The following is a 17,736-nucleotide window of genomic DNA, read 5'->3' as shown; positions in this document are numbered from 1 at the left end:
TTGTGGATAATAAACTGTCAATAAATTAAATTTTCCTCTATTGTTGTTAAGCTGATTTTAGACTGAACGCCCACCTCCTATCTACCTGTATGCAACACATTTTCTAGGCTAAAAAGTTTGTGAGGCTCAAATGTCACGCATTTCCGTATGCGGTTCCATGGCTTAATGGCCGCAGGATCTAGTATCCCCTCCACCCCTGACACCAAATCCCTGTCCCAGTCTTCAAAGTTGACAGTTTTGATGGGCGGGCAGCAAGTGTTTGGTTATTAGCACGAAATCATGGCGTGTTGCATGCATCCAGGCGTGTAAGTATGACAGCCCAGACAAACGCCTTTAGGGAACAGAATAGTGAGAGAGAGAGAGAGAGAGAGAGAGAGAGCGAATACAAAGACAAAGAAGAGAGGGGCGGTGATGGTTGGTGGTGCCACGCCCATGCTTTTGATGGCTATAAATCAGCTTCCGTTTCCTTTTTGCCTTGGCGCATACCAAAATGCTGGAAATCAACATTTAATCAATGACGATGATGACGATGATTTTGTTGTCGTAGTTAAACCATGCGTAAGAAGCATTGAAATTTTCTTTGGTAGACACGCCCACCTAAAGGCTCCCTCATTATTTATAATCACTCACATCCGGAGGCAGTTCCTTCAGTAAAGACTGCCTGCTCATTCACCCCTCTTATGCTTCAATAGAGAAAAAGCAAGCAAATAGGCAGAAAAAGCAAATAACTGAAAGTTAACTTTGATTTTAAGATAAAACTTGTATTCTTCTCTCAGTAAGAGGCAAGTTTTAATAAAGCTATCTATATATCGCAAAAGTATGTTGTGTGTTCCGATTTTGATTTGTTTAACAAAGAAGCAATAAACTTTTATGTAGCATACTTTTCGTGTCTCGTATGCTATAGAGGAATAACTTAGAGGACTTGTAAAGGTAAATTAAAAAGTATTATCAATAAAATCGAGTTGATTTGCTTTAATTATAATCAAAGATTGGTAGTGCTTAACAGCAACATTAACAACTAGAAATGTTATAAGATAAAATAATATTATAGAATACTTATTGGATCATATATGCTTTCAACTGTCTTTGAATCAAATGTATTTATCGTGGTAGTAACTAATAACAGTAAGTTTCGTATGAAATAAGTAAAAAACAAGCAAGAAATCTAAAAGTCCTTTATGTATGTAGCATACTTTTACGATCGAATATTCTTATTAAACTTCGCTAGATTAAAGCCTTTACTCTATTTAAAATATTTCAGTACAATTAATGTCATGTCTTATGAGATCTTTAATATGTTTCGCTGGTGTAGAAAAATATAACAGAAAATAAAATATATCTATAGTATACTTTTTTGAGCACATGTGCTCACTAGACTGTACTGAAATGAAATCTCGACGTCAAGATATACACATTTTTGGTAAAGTTAATATCGGTACGCAACATTTCCTCCTGCTGAAACCTGAAAGAGCAATCTTTTATTCTGCTTTCGTAACCAGAAAAGGAACCCCAAAATGAAATCTTTATTGCCTACTTTTGTGGACTGTCGACAGAAAAAAAGGGAACCTTTTTTTTGCAACAAGAAAAAAAATAAGAAAAAAGGAAATACATGCGGTTTGTTTAGCCTTCTTACTTTGATTTTGTTTAACTTGAGTCCCAAAATGGGCAAATAGCCTTTAGGGTTCTTTAATTTGCCTGTTGTGCCAACGAATCTCACGGTTAATGATGCGACCCAAGACCAGATCAGCAGAGCACAGAAAGATGTCAAAGAGGAATGTTCTGGCTCATTACAAAAGGAAAAAAAAGTTATCTTTCAAAGGGAGATAAAACTGATGGAGGAGTAGGGAGGAGAGTGTGAACGAGCTGTCGCCAGCAAACGGCGCCAGGACTTTATGCAATTATCATAATAACAATGAAGGCGCTCAGCTTACAGCTCACACAGCTCTCAGCGTCTCGTTCAAAGTAAATTGTAGAAAGCAAAGCAAAGTAAAGTGAAATGAGAATGTTGCACAAACTTTTCGAGTGCATAATTTCTACAGTTTGTTTTTTGTAGTCTCGCACACACACACACATATAATGAAATAATTGCTAAAGGCGGGGTAGAGTAAGAGAAGTGATGAAGAGAAAGAGAGTGCGAAAAGCCAAAAAAGATTGCCAAGAATTTTCATATTTTTGCTTGAAAAGCAAACTTTTTACTTCGTACATAATTTAATAAGTAATCTGGTTGTGCACAGGCTCCTTCCATTGCAATTTATGCGCCTTGCAGAATATTCAATTTTCACACACACACCCAAGTACACACACACACTAGCAGAGAAAACGAGAGAGATATATAGAGACTGAAATAGTTAAAGTTTTCTTGTAGTAAATTCTTTTGGCTTAGCTTAGCTTAATTGTGAGCATAAACTTGGGCTTATTGGCAGGCCAAAAGATAAATTTCGAGCCTTGTAATTGAGACCGACCCTGAAGCAGAAAGAATCGCAAAGACCATTTGCAGCTAATAAATTGCAACACACTTCTCATCCGCCTCCCCGTTCCCATCTCACACATACACCCTCTTGTATTCACTTTTTACATATGTATTACATGTGTAATTTGTGCTGAGAATGTAACGAAATTAGAAGTTTTACAGGCTCAAAGTACATACATATAGAGAAATGAAATGGATAGAATAAAGAGCAAAAGATGTATCAAAGAAGATTACCACGAGGTGTATATACCCTTTCAAATAGTTGATTATTATAGGAGTTTCATTTGTTTATTTACCACACCTTCTTTTCATATCTCTTTTACAACTAAATCGATTAGGGAAATTCTATACTTTGATTCAATCAAGTAATCAAACCTTAAGAAGTCCTTTGTTAATCACTTAGTAGTCACACATAGTCTATCTCTTTCGCACACATACTTCTTATGTAAACCATATAATGTAGTGGCCATTTCTAATTAACCTTAAACATTTAATATTTGTAATAGAAAGCGAGAATTTCAGGGTTATAGAAACAGAGAGACATATCTTAATATTAGTGTAATAGAAAGAAATTGACGAATAACAGAAATAGTCAATCTTATAAACCTTTTTTTCACTTTAATATCCCCATTCACCCATTCAAGTGCAGGGTATTAACATAAAAAAAAAAGAAAAAAAGGAAAAAATAAATAAGTATAAGAAACTTTTTTTGCAAATCTCTGGAAAAGGAAATGAACTGCATGGAGCAGGAAGAGATGCATGCCACCAGGCGAATCTACACGTCCCTCCTCACTCACTCTTTTGGTTGCAACTTTCACCCACACATTGAAGATAGATAGCAAGTTGAATCTCTGGGCAGATTAACTTGTAGCAGAGAACACAAACATCGTCGTCGTCGTCGTCTTCATGGCTCGCTGAATGCCGCACAAAATGCAGTTGAAGAAATTGAAAAAGTTGTCTCCCCCCTTCCGCACCCTCTCTCTCTCTTTTCCTGTCTGTGTGCAAAAGGAAAATTGCTGCATGCACACATCAACGCCCTTGGCCACGCCTTTCTGCAGCTGCCCCTCACACATTCACATACATACACGCTGGCAACATGTGTTGCTTAACGCCCTCCGCTTGCTGGGCATGAACTGGAATGGAATGGAATGGATATCCTTTTGCCTTAAATTACACAACTTGACTGCTATAAAATTCAAATTAACTCTCTCGCTTGGCAGAGGCCAACAGTGTGTGCAAATGAACGGGATGAAGGGAGGCGTAAGAGGGGTGAGAACAGGCTTACTCTAATATGAAAAACGAAAACAAATCTTAATTAAAAATTATTGTTGACATTTTGGCACAGCCTCGCAGTAGCAGCTCCGTTCCCTCCTCTCCATCCCCTTGCTCTTCTCTGAAGTTGTGCAGTTTTTTTATGCACTCGGTCTGTCGGGTTTTTTTATACATTTTTTTATAGCCAGCGTGTGTGTGTGTGTGTGTGTACTTGTGTGGGTGTAAATTTGAGTGTGTACATATGCGTAATTCGCATGAGTAGGCGACTAACGAGCCAAAGTCTCGGAACTCGGGTGTGGCAATTAATACAAGTAAAATCCAACTTCAACAAGTGTTTAAATGTTTAAAAAACAAAATGAAATAATTTATACCTTCTCCCTTAAGGCACACCCCTTTTTTGTAAGGGGAGTGTGTTAAACAAGAACATTTAGCAAATATTTTGCTTCTATATGGCTTTTTTTCAAATGAAAAATGAAATAGGACTTCAGTTAATATTAACATTAACCCAATTAACAAATCTTATGAATAGAGTTACTAACACTAGAGAAAAGCAAGCAGTCCTAAAACTACCTAATACCTAAATGGGGTGTTTACCAACACTTAAGCGTATGAAAAAGAAGGTGAGTAGCAAGTTTAAGCCTCAATTTGTTGTGAAATTCCTCTAAGTAGTTATAAACGGTGAAGCTAAATAAATAAATAGAAGACTTTAAATTTGAGTTTTGAAAACTATAAATTAATAGAACACTAATAGAAAACTAATTAACAGTGTTTATAGAGAGAAACAGAAGAATTGATAAAATAGAAGTAATCCGTAATCCTTAAATTTCCTACTTCAATTGCTTTTGGAAACCATATGATAGTCAACGAGAGTTAGAAAAAGGAATTTACTTAAACAACAAATTCGACTAATTAATGTTCGATAGAGTTTTCTTCCGTTTATAAGAACTCACCCAGTAGTTTTGTCTCCCAAAGTAAGTAAAGTCACATTTATTTTTGACAGTCGCACCAATTAGTGAATATCTATTACTTTATCTGTGTACCTTTTCGAATGACTTTACGAAAGTTTTTACGCTTCTGAAGTAATTTCAAAAAGTTGAGCATGAAAAAGTGAAGCAAAATTATCTTTTGCAGGTGACAAAGACATTTTCACTTTGCTTTCGCAATTCGCAATGCGGTGAACCACTTTTGCCGCAGTTAAGTGACTCTGACTCATATTTCTTTGGCCTTAATCAGCTACTTGAAATGCTTTTCGTACTCTTGTGCAACATGTACACACACACACTCACATTGGGGAAACACACACAAATTGCCCAAGTTTTTGTGGACATAACAACAGCAAGTAAGAAAATTAAAAGCATACTTTTCGGCGACTTTGCTGCAAGCAACCGCACGACAATGCAATAAAAGTAAACTTACTTGTCGAGCGCAAACAATTGAGCAACTCATTGAAGAAGAAAATCAAAATGCAGTGATAAAAACCAATTGAAAATGCAGAAGACAGTAAGACATAGAAGGCGAGAAAGAGAGAGAGAGAAAGGGAGATAGATAGATAGCGACAGAAACAAAGGAGAAGTAGAAAACTTTTGCCCAGAGAAACATGTTTGTCTCTTGTATATTGAATGTTTATTTGCATGCGACAAGTAGAAGGAGAAGCGTGTGTGTGTGTTTAGTGTGTGTGTGTGCCACTGGTGAAAAACTTTTGCCAGGAGGTTAAAAACGGAAAACGGGTCGTTGTTGTCGGCAACAAGGGGTTAAACGCGTTCTTAATATCACATAAAAAAAGAAAGTAAAGTGGGAAGGAAGCAGGGAAAAAGCTAGAAAGAAGAGTAACAAAGTTAAACCAAAAACTTTTAGCTGCAACAAAAGTTTGGAGTTGGCTCACTAACAGAGCGAGAGAGAACTCGAGACTGAGGGAGAGAGAGTGGGTTGGGGGAGGGAGACCAACTTTAAATTTCAAAATGGCCGTTCCCACAATTGACTTTAAGTAAACTTTAATAGAAATTTAAAAAAGAAATCAAATTTCCTTTACCACGGTGAATTGTTGCTGTGGCACGGAGACAGCAGGGTCGAGCAAGGGAAACACCGTTGCCTTGGGGGAAACAAACGACTTGGGGGTGAAGTGCTCCCTGCCCGGCCTGCAAGTTATGGCCTAAAAGGCACTTATTCTAATGCCTGGCCATAAAATATGCATTTTGTGTAGGTGAATTTCATTAAAATTACATGGAAAAATCAAAGAAAATGCGAGCGGTAAATGCAAATCAAAGGAAAACAAAAAAATGCCTAACAAGGCAAGGCAATAACTAGAAAGCAGTTTATTGAAATTTATATGGCAGTTTTTTGAAAGGTTTCCACCACCATCAGCTAGACTGTTGGCTGGCCAATAACCATTTATGCATATATTATATATTCTTGTTCAGCATCGACTTGCTACAATTTATTGCTAATTTATCTGTTCTTTCTGTCTCAGTTTTTCCTTTTCTAATTCAATTAATTGACTTTTGCCTACAGAATATGTTAAAGTCGAAAAGAACTAGAGTTCTAAGTCATTTAAGTCTTATTTTGTTATATATTTTAATGGTAATATTTAAGTATTTGTCGTACAACTTTATCTAGAAATATTTATGGTATTTTCTCACATTGATAATGATGATGAATTGAAACAACACTTTAAATCATTTAACTAAACAAAAATACGACAAGATTTTCCTTGAAACATCTGTTTTTCGTTTTCGTTCTCAAACTTGGAGTTCCTTCATAAAACTTAACTCATTTAGTCATTAATAAAAATTGCATTTCCTAGTATTCTTTTTTGGCTACTTAAACCATATCTTAGCCCTCAATGACACTAAACAAAGAGTAAAGAGTACACTGGCTATAGACATTTAATTTAATTCATTTAAAAGTTAAATCTCTTGCCATATAATGACTAAGTGGACGGGGGACTGAGGATAAGGCACGTTGCAAGCTCATAAAATTAGTGAGAAACTTGTTTTAAAACAACCAAGCAAACAAATGAAACATTAAAACCGAAATTACTATACAAAATAAAAAGAAAAATTGAGGCAAACAGAGATTGGCTTGATGGTAAAGAGAGGATAAGGAAGGGGCGTTCCCCTTTCCGTTGAAAGGGGACTACAGGGGTTTCAAGTGTCTGGCCACGCACACGCAATTTCAGTAATTAGCTCGTTGAATCTGCTAAAGTTTTATTTATATTTAATTCGTTTTGTTTTGGTTTTTTGGTTTTTAGTGCGAATTTCCTAGCTAATTAAAACTAATTGTGAAATAAATGTGAAATTTTTGTATATATGTATTTACCTGAAATAAAACCATAGAAAACTCTGGTTTAGAATCATCATCATCTGCAATAAAAGAGAGGGAGAAGCATAAATATTAATAATTCCAAAATGCATTTGCATAACCAATTCTTGGTATAATAATAATTTTTAGTTTTTTTCAAACATCGACCATATGACTTTTGGTTTGAGTTTCGGTTATTCTACGGGAATATTTTTGTGTTGTGTGGCTTTTTGTCTGTTGCCTGCTGCCTCGAGGCAGCTGGCTCGACCTTCAGTTCAGTTCAGTTTTGTTCGTTTCGTTGTGTGTGAGAAAATGTGCACCTTTTGCCAAGAAGTTTTTTCTTTGCAACGAGGCACGCAAAAGGAACGAGGTTAAGGAAAAATAGGCACAAGGCGAAAACGGAAAATGCCAAGGAGAAAGAAAAAAAAATGGTGAAAGCAAAAAAAAAAAAAATACTTAAAGACGCCATAGGTAAAATATAGTTTTCCCTGGTTCGATTTAGTATTATTTAGAGCTTCGGTTTTTCGGGGGGTAAATAAATAAATATAAATGCATTTTTGTTGCATATTTTACATAACAATTGGCAATAGCTTCAGCTTCAGCATCAGCATCAGATCCGCTTCTACATATCCCTAAGGGGGATCCTTCAGGCACAATTGATTTAAATGTTTGCGCACATGTTCAGAAGGACGACAAAAAAAGAATATATATATATGTATACGTGTATGAAAACGAATGGTTGGAATTGCAAAGAATTTCATGTAATATTATGCAAAATGGTAACCAGAAGGCGACAATGCGGATGTGGATGCAGATGCAGATGCAATTGTCGCAACATGTCGCCCAAAAATTCCCGATCCAATCCCATTTTGGCCCCCCTCTCGCCACATAGTCACGGCGACGGCGTCAACAACATTTTTCCAACTCAATTACCAGGCAGAATCCAGCCAGCCAGCCAGCCAGTCAGCGAACGAGCGCTGCAGAACGTGTGCGGCATTTGAAAAAAGGCAAATCTCAAGCGGCAAAAGTTGCACAATATTGACAAGGGGCAGAGGGATTTTGATGTCAGAGATCCCCTCCAACCGCCGTCACCATTCTCCTCACTCTCAATCTCTTGAGTAAGCTAAGGCACGTGCTGGTTGTCTGCTAAGGTAGCTTTCGTTTCTTATTTGCCTGCCACAAATAGAGAGAATGAGAAGGAGATGAAAATGCGGACTTAGCCACACGAGTTGTGGATGCAGATGAAGAACAAAAAAGCAAACAACACCTTGCACTAATAAATAAACACTGGAACGAGCTGCAGCACAAGGTAAAGCTGAGCTAATCACTCATATAAATAAAATTCACCCCAAAAACCAAACAACAAAAGCACCAGCCATTGCCAACCTGTCATGCAGCTGCAATTCATCTGCCTCTCACCTTTTCCTCTTCCTGCTCCTCCTCATCATCATCTGGTTGCTGGTGCTGTTTGGCATATGTAAATTATGCCAGTGCCAAGTCAGGCACTTAACTCGAATGTGTCTGCCAGTCAGTCAGTGAGTCAGTCACTCAGTTAGTCAGTCGGCAGCCTTATATCCTTTTGCATCGTTTGCATCCTTTACATCCTGCTGCTGATTACAAAAGTCAACTTGCCCCACTCATACGGACCTTTCTCTCTCTCTCTCTCTCGATGTGTTTTTCTGTTTGCTACTTGCAGTCGAGTGAGCAAATACTTTATTAACACAATTTTTCAGCCCTCATACTCTCTCCTGCTTCCCGTATCTCGCTCTGGCTTTTTGGGGTTTTTGGCCACAATTTACAGTGGACTAAAAGTTATTGAAGTTTTGAAGTCATCAACTGAATAGTTTGCCTACTGTCTTTGGGCTGCTGGGCCTTGGGCTGATATCTAATGAGCAGAAGACATCATCTAAGCCTCTTTGCATATAAATATATCAGGACGAGGTTGGCTCAATAAACTTTAAAAGAAATATTCTCTATAAATCTCATGAAAATTTTCATCACTTCAGATGCAAGAACGAAGTTTAGCTTGATACATTTAACTTTATTTCTTAACATTTTCCCCTCTACCTAATAACAATCCTGATTACAATCCTCAATATTCTTTCAATTTCTTAAACTGCTTTTGGAAAAATTTAATAAAACTCAATTTCCATTTACAATTTCTACTATTAAACAACTCCAACAATTTTAGTTAGCTGACTTTATGTAAAATTAATTGAATAAATCTTTACTGTAAACAAAACATTTTATAATCTTGAAAATAAATGATTAAATATGTAATTAAATATTAAACTATTACTTTCCTTATACAAGAAGAAAGGCACTCGTAGTATTATGTACGGTAAGAAAAAGATTCTATTTACCTGATTTGTGAAACTAATAAAACCTCCCTCGTTTATATATGTACATTTGTGTCACTAGACATACTTGTTTTAATTTTGGTTTACAGCACAAGTGTTCTTTGGCAACTTAAATATTATGTTCTCAAATCTCTATCTGTCTTTTTCTTCCTCTCTCTATTCCTCTCTCTTTCGAACAACATGACGTATGAGCAATGTGTAAGCGGAAGCTGTAATTGATATCTGAGTAAAGATAGTTGAGTGGGGGAATGAAGGACTAATAACCATATTATGTTGCCCTGTTGTAGCAAAATGAACAAGTCAACAAATTTCAGTGCAGGATACATAAATAGATAGATGGATAGATAGATAGATAGATATGTATTTGACTGGAGGAAGAGTCAGTGTCGTCATTGTTAAAGTATCCTGGCAGTAGGGGGAAAGAGTTTACTTTGTGCGGTCTAATCCCCAGTAGAGCTGTCAAATGCAGCTGGAACGTGTCATATTACTTCTGTCCCTCCCCCATTTCTCTTTTCGTTTTTTTTTTGGTTCCCTATCAGTCTTTAGTTGAAGTATTTGTTATTTTTGATTGCTATTTAAATGGCCTGAGTTTCATTTTTGCATATGACCACGCCCTTCCTCTCTTTTCGTTTGGCATTCGTGTCATTTTTTTGGTCGAACATTCTGTTTACTGTCGAAGGGCGAAAGTTAATGGCAGGAACATTGCCTGACTTAGTGTCGGATGTCTATCTATCCATCTATCTATCTATTCATTCATCCATCTATCTATCTAAATATCTATCTATCTATTCGCCTGTCTGTCGCGCCTTCGTTTTTTTTGTCTTCTTTCTGCTTTTTGGTTCTTTTCTTTTTTCGTCTTTCATTCCCTATTTTTGGCCTTCCCTTTCATATGTCAAACACTCTCATGTTGATTTCTGACATAATATTGACAGCTAAACAAATCCAATTATGCCCAACTCCTGCTATGGCCTCTATCCCTCAAAAAAAAAAAAAGAAAAACAGCTAACAAAATATGCTAAATGCTGTTAGAATGTTGGCTTAAAGTTCTCTGCTTAGCCAAGCGCTTTAAATGGTTGTCAGAGATGAAGAGGATGGTGTGGGAGACTGGAATGAGAAGAGCCTTTGCTGATTGCGTAGGTGTGCAATTGAATTATTGCAGTCAATGCACACACAGAAACACACACACAAAAATACAACTCTCTTTCTCTCTCGTTCTGCTCTGACTTCTCCCTCCTACCCTTTGACAACCATAAATATGAAATTTTCAGGCAACCGACTGTTCTGCATTACTCGAATGCAACATTGCACAGTGGTTTAGGTGTGGCAAAAAAATCCCTTAACCGTTTCAAGTTTTGGTTGGAAATATTCTTTAATATTTATAGAAACCTTATTACATAAGAAACGTGATAATGATTGGATGGTTATTCAGGCAGACGATCTGCCAAATTTTTGTCAATTTTTTTTTTAACTTCTTTGTAAGATTCAGCTACATCTAAGTTTCTTCTCAAACGTCAAACGTTTTCATTTCAATTGTTATTATAAAAGGTAAAAAGTAAGATTTACTAAAAATAATCCACTTCATACTTGACTCTAGCAAGACCATAAATTCTCTTATAGAAAAAAGAAAAACTTTCTATTAAAACGAATCACTTATTACAATCTACTTGTATTGAACATTCGGCTAAAATAAAACCACTGTGCATTCTGTGGTTCTGAGTCTAGGAGCCTTCTGCTACTGATACTCATTGGTTTTACTGGATCCCTTCTTGTTACTGCTGCTGCTGCATTTTACGGTTTATTTTTCGGGCATTGAATGCAAATATTGGCATAAATTTGGTCAGTTGTGGTTGTTGGCAAAAGTTCAGGCGGAAATGTGCCTGTCTGCCTTTTGCCTCTTTCTCTAGCTATCTCTTTCTCTCTGATGGTGGGTGTGTCTGACAAACAATACTGACTACCAGCTAGCCGTTTTACTTTCTGGCTATGAAATCGATTGGCTTTCATGAAATTTACATAGGCCACAAATTTATTATCAAACACACAACACACACACATAACAGAAAACCTGGCCGAGAAGCATCAAGCTCGGAAGATAAAGCCCAAGCCGTAGTCCTGTCATTCCCATATGTAACTTTAACTTCTTCTAACCAACATTTCCCACTACACACGGCCACCCCATCCTTTATATTTCTTGTGTGATTTATGTGCTTGTTTTTGGTAGCTCTGTCTCTCTCAGCTGGACATTTATCAAAAAATAAAAATAAGAAGGCCAAAGACAAAAAAAAAGCTTAAACAAAGGAAAAGTTTTTCTGCCTCAACATTTAAATTTTGTTGCAAGAGCGCGGTGGTGGGTAGGAGACCCTTAACGATTTCAGTTTCAGTTTACAGTTCAAAGTTCAATTAAACCTTTTGCACTAAATATTTTCTGTTTATCTTTGCGGCTGACCCAAATCAATAAATTCAAAATGCCTTCAAAATGAGAAAAACTTTTCGGCAGCCCTTGGGTAACGGAAATTTTTTGGCAAAAACAGCAGAAAACTTTTGACGAAAAAACTATGCTAATTTTTTTAGCGCCGTCTTGTCCTAAATAAACCTTGAAAACGAGCAAACCAAAGGAAAATTTACGCTAGCAGCATTTAAACACATTTTAATTAGCCAAATTCACAATCAGTTGCCAAGGCATTGGGGCAAACAGCCTCAAAGTAGGCTATAGATTTTGTTTTATTCCTCTTTTTCTTCATTGGGGTTCTTTATTTTGCGTTGGCCCAAAAGCTACTTATGCCAAATGAAATGATGAAAAGGCATTTCCCATTGATGTTTAGTTGGCAAAACAATTAAGCTGAAAGCAAAGCTGTGTATTGAAGTGGCAGCATGAGAATGAGAGAGCAGTGGAACGACCTACCGCCCCCCTCTCCGAAAAAATAGGGAATAAAAGTGAATAAAGGAAATGAGAAACTCGTAAGTGCCTGACAAATGCAAAAAGAGAATGATGGGTCTTGGCTTCTGACATTTCTCTGTTAGCATTAATAGTTTGGCATTAATTTACGTAGTAGTTCCATGGCAACCAAAAAGGAAGCAACCTCTATTAATTTTGCAAGTCCCTGCTGTACATGGTGGGTGTGGGGCGAAGGGGTATTTAGGGGGCATTAGGCTCACGTTTAAAATGTATGTACACATAAACGCATTAAGAATGTCTGTCATTCACTTGAAGTCCCCCTCTAACCACCATCTTCATATTCCTTATGCCTAATGTTTGCATATGTCTCCTGGTTTTATCTAAGGAGGGAAAGAGAGATCACATTCTCAGCCACTTCTTACCTTCTTGCATAAATAATTAATTTAAAGCATCCTTTTAGGCACTGCTAAAACTGTAGACAAAACTGCTTAAATATGCATAATTACCTGGCCATGTAGAACAAGACAGAGAGAGATAGAACAAGAAGAAGAGGAGGAGGGAGGACAGCAAGTCAAGTAAAGTCAAGTCAAGCCTTAAGATTCAAGTCCGGAAATGTGTGTTCTGCATAAATTTCACTTGAAAAGTCATTGAGAAGGAGCAGTAGCTAGGGGAGCGTCGTTTTGGCATTTCAAGGAAATGTTTCTGGAATTTTCCACAATTGTTGCATACTTTTAGGCCAATTCACCAGCTAAAACTAATTGCCACGTTAAAATAATAAAAATCAGTTTAATGTGCTGCTAATGCGCTTTAAGTCGCCAAGTCAACAACTCGCTACAACAAAAATAACACGCAACATTGTCATAAGGCTAAAGCACACACACACACCCCAAAACACACACAACGCCCTCCTCCCCTTCTCTCGCTATGGCACATACTTGGGCTGGCTCTGAGGCCGGCAGACATTCCCATAAATATAATTACAAATAATAAAGGAAATATTTACAACAATTGTAAATACCTCAACAGCTCGACACGCACGGCCCTCAAATTAATAAACTCGAAATTGGCCCTCCTTCCATCCTCAACCCCTCCCATCTATATCATAGCACCCCGCCCGCTCTTTTCTTTGCCCTCGCATCATTTCAATTTTCGCAAAAAAGGGTCTCCGGGTCTAATTGCCGGGACGACTTCCTGATGATGAGCCGACTCCTGCCTCTCATGACTGCTGTGTATGTGGTGGGAGAGAAAGAGCCCATAAAGACTTCCTGCTTCCCTCTAGGCTGTGTGTGTGTGTGTGTGTGTGTGTGTTTGTGTGTGTATGTGCGTGTATGAAAGCGTGTGAGCCTAAAGAGAGTCACTATGGAAAAATCACATCAAATGTTTATCATAAAGTTATTTTTTCCTTCATAATTTATTGTTAAATCTACAATACGATTTTTAAACAAATAACAAAGCCCAAAATATGCACCAACAAAAAAATAATTAACAAGAGTGTGTTTTTTTCTCATGGAAGTCAATCGCCCTTCGTTTGTTCATTAGGATAATGGGTCCTTAATATGAGATAGTGTTTGAAAAAGTATCAAAAAAGAAATTGTTAATTTGGGAAAATAAGCCTGAAGCTGATGAATATTTTTTTCTTGGTGAATAAGAAAGTAAATATCCCATTTTTTTTATTGCAGCAGGATAATAACTCCAGCATTTGGAAATTCTTTCGTTTGATCTTTAGTCAATTTTTGTTTAGAGAAATAAACTTTAAAGTAAGCCTTTTGAGCTTCAACTAAATTCAGAGTAAAGAAGTTTCGGAACTATCCCGTCGGTAGACATTAATTTAAATTTACTTTACTATGAAAGTATCTATCCACATAAAGACAAAGAATTGTTCATATGCCAAAATATTTGCCTGTTTTGCCCATAGTACATTGAAAGGTCTAAACCACTCATAGGTGGCCAATAAAAAGGCCATGTGACATCTTTTTAACGCATTAGGAAATTAAAGTGTGTGCCTATTTGCATCTGACTTTAACTATTTGATTACTCTATAACCATCTGCACGCAATCGAGTCATCATCAAAGACACCGAGAGAGAGCTTTAGTGAAATGTTAACTCCACTTGACTGGCCAGAACAAAGAATAAATGCACGCCACTTGAGTCCGAAATGAAATTTATGATTAAACCAGACAAAAAAGGACTCAAAGTCTTCGGCCAGAAAGGTAAATCCAATGCAGATCATCTCGGTAAGTAACAGAGTGAGACTGAGAGGGTAACCAACAATTGGGACAGCCATGAGAATGGGCGCAAACGTTTACCGCAGGCCAAATGCCACACTTAAGTGAATTACAAAAGCAGAAACTCTATAGGAGTGGTCGGTCGACCAACCGGGTCGGGTTGGTGGCGGTTGAGCTGGGTTGGATGGGGGGCGAAACCAGTCAACGCGTTGACAGCCACAACAAGCGGCTTAATCGCATTAGTGTAGCGCCAAGCCACAGTCAGAGACCAGCGGCCCAGGTCCCAGGACTAGAGAACTGGAGATTCAAGAGGCAAGTGCGAAACTGCGATTGTGTGGAGGAGTCATTCCAGTCGGCGGCTTCGTCGTCGTCTCCAGCTGAGGTTGTGTGTCACTACCACCACCACCACGTGCTAAGCTCAGCCATTGTGAATGCCACTATTTATACAAAAAGCCGAGAACGAGAGGCAAACGGTAGGTAAGTAGAAAGAGAGAATTGTGTGGCAGGACCACCTCCGGGCTAAAAGTTCACAGTCGAGCCGTGGCCAAGGGTGGGGTGGGTGGTAAAAAAAAAAGAAAACTAGTATTTATATTACACAAAAATGTGCTCAACCATTTTTTTTTTGTGTGCCTCACCCAAAAATACAAAAAAAAAGCAATTAATCTACGACACAGCAGCAAGGACGAAAGACCTAGCAGCAGCAGCAGGAGCAGCAGTTGGGGGCAAAAGTGCTTATGCCTGCTTCCTGTGCCCCAGCAAATCCAATAACTTATCTTGATTTTATGGTTATTTCAACAAAGGCCGGAAGTTGTAGGTGCAGCCCGGCACACGACAAAGGACATAGAAGGACGAAAGCAAGGAGAGCAACGTTTGCAGAGAAAGAGAGAGAGAGAGAGAGAGAGCAAGAAGGCAGACGGTTTCATTTCGCAATGTGTTTTTGCATTTTGCACTTGACATGTCATTGTGTGTAAGGACACTACTAAAAAAGGATAAGAGCGACAGAGGGAGAGCGGTATACTGCCCACAGGATGGGATTGTCTGGTTGCTGCTGTTTGTGACTGCAATTGACATATGGTTTCTTTTCATTTTCATGCTTTTGAATTGTAAATTTTCAATGAAATATTTTATTTGAAATGTCCTGTCCAATTCAAATCACCTCATCTTACCTCAACCCTCTCTATTCGACCACTATTTGTCTCCCTTTCTCTCAAAGTCAAATGTCAAGATTAATTGTCTTAAAACCACCTTTTAGCAGGTGTATATCCTTCTGTTTATGACATTTATAAGACAATGCATATAAATCTTTGAATAACATAAACTCTAATTGATTTTGTCATAAAGAACAGACACAAAAGGATTCCCCTTGGAGCATTTATACAGCCCCCTTCCCCCATCAAAACACACTCACAATTCTTCTCTCCCCTTCTCGAGGGATAAATTGTGTGAGATTTTCAATTAATATTTAAATTCCTATGGCAAAAAAGTTAATAATCAAATTATTTTTTATGCAAGAATTTACACTTGACTTGCCCGAAGGGAGAGAACGAAAAAACAAAGTTAAAAGAAAAAGAAATAGGCATGACTAAAATACGAAGAGGTGTGAGAGAAGGGCGTCTGGTATGTAAGAAGGAAATTGGAAAGTTTTCTTTCTTTTTTTTTTCTCCTTTTTTTTCGTATTCTGCGCCGCTTACATATTCATTAAATTGTGCGAGAATGGGCAAAAAAGCTGCTGCTGTTGCTCAGTCTCTCTGGCTTACGGCATATAACCATTTTATCTAATTGGTAATGGGGCACACACACACCCCAACCCACCCCCAAACTGCCAACACAGTTGCCCCCTCTGCCCCAGCATAGCTATTTGCTTTTGTTAAAAGTTGAAACACGCTCAAAACTCGTTTATTGGCAAATCTGTTTCAAGTAGAGAGAAAAGCAAAAGCAAATCAGCCTGAAATGACGCAATTTCATCTTTTTTCTTCTCGAAACTACCAAAAATAATAAAGTATACAGTTTTATGAAATTTGAGATACAATTCGTAATAGTTTATAATTTGGCTCCCAATTTCCCACTAACAAGAAGAATTATCGAATGCAACTGTATCTTTCTTTAATGTTATCTTTATCGTTTTTCTTTTTCTTTAATCTTGTTGATACTCAAAATCTATTCCCTTTATGATTTACCGAATGTTATCTCCCTATCTTTATACATCTCTTTGATTTTGGAACAAACCAAATACATGAACTTTAACATTCGTGTAATGATAGCTATAGACTTCAAAGGCATAAAAATCCATCTCTATCTGCCTAAACTCCTTTCGTGACTATAGTAAAAATATTTATTTTTTTCAGAAAGCCAATTTCAGGGTATGCCATATCTGTTGTCATTTAGATGAAAATCAATTGTAATATTATCTAATTAAATCAATTAAAATAAATTGGCGATAATAATTTGCATATTGCCTGCATGTTGTTTACTTGCAATTTGATATAAATATTTTATTGCGTGTGCAAAGGGGCTTAAATGAAAATCAAATAAAAATGCAAATAATATAATGATATGACATGCAAATGATTTAAATGCTCGATGACGAAAAATCAGCAATGCTAATTTGTTAACCAAAGAGAGCAAAAAAAAACAAAAAAAAAACAAACAACAATAAAATATATATTTTAAATTATATATACATATATGACAGGATCAAGCGGAAACAGTAAAGCAAAATGGCCGCAATTAAACAAACACCAAAAAGAAGATGGATAAAGAGAGATGGGAGAGAGAGGAAGGGAAGCATCAATTACAATTGGTTGATAGGAAGTTGATATCGCTGACAATGTTCAGTTAGTTGGCATTAATTTATTGCATTCTCTCTGGCAATTAACTTTTCAATAAACTCTATGACAATTGTTCCAGAGTTTAAAGGATTTATGATGTGCATACACATACATCACACACGGACACATCGATTCGCATACATTCATTGTTGAAATTGCTCAAATGTTTGCACAATATAAAAGTATCTGTATCTGTTTGCCATGATTGATATGTTAATATAGGTACAACATGGCCACCACGACAAGAGAAAGGCAGAGACAGAGAGAGATCATGGAATGGGAATGGTTGGGGATATGAAATGGGACGTCATCTTCATTTCCTCTTATTCACATTTGCATATAGACATAATATGCAAAGTATCTGCCAACTTGTGAGAATACTTATACCCG

General features: G+C 37.2%; 1 long non-coding RNA gene across 1 annotated transcript in view; it reads right to left on the bottom strand.

The window, feature by feature from the left end:
- Positions 1–17,736, bottom strand: part of LOC111519070 — a 52,286-nt gene that overhangs the window by 10,386 nt on the left and 24,164 nt on the right. Inside the window, exon 3 of the long non-coding RNA XR_002724231.2 lies at positions 7,058–7,101. This is a non-coding gene — a long non-coding RNA (uncharacterized LOC111519070). The remainder of the gene's footprint in view (positions 1–7,057; positions 7,102–17,736) is intronic.

Source organism: Drosophila willistoni (assembly GCF_018902025.1).
Source record: "Drosophila willistoni isolate 14030-0811.24 chromosome 2L unlocalized genomic scaffold, UCI_dwil_1.1 Seg72.1, whole genome shotgun sequence".
NCBI classification, from domain to species: domain Eukaryota; kingdom Metazoa; phylum Arthropoda; class Insecta; order Diptera; family Drosophilidae; genus Drosophila; species Drosophila willistoni.
Note: the sequence above shows the minus strand (reverse complement) of the source record. Positions and strands in the feature narration are given on the sequence as shown.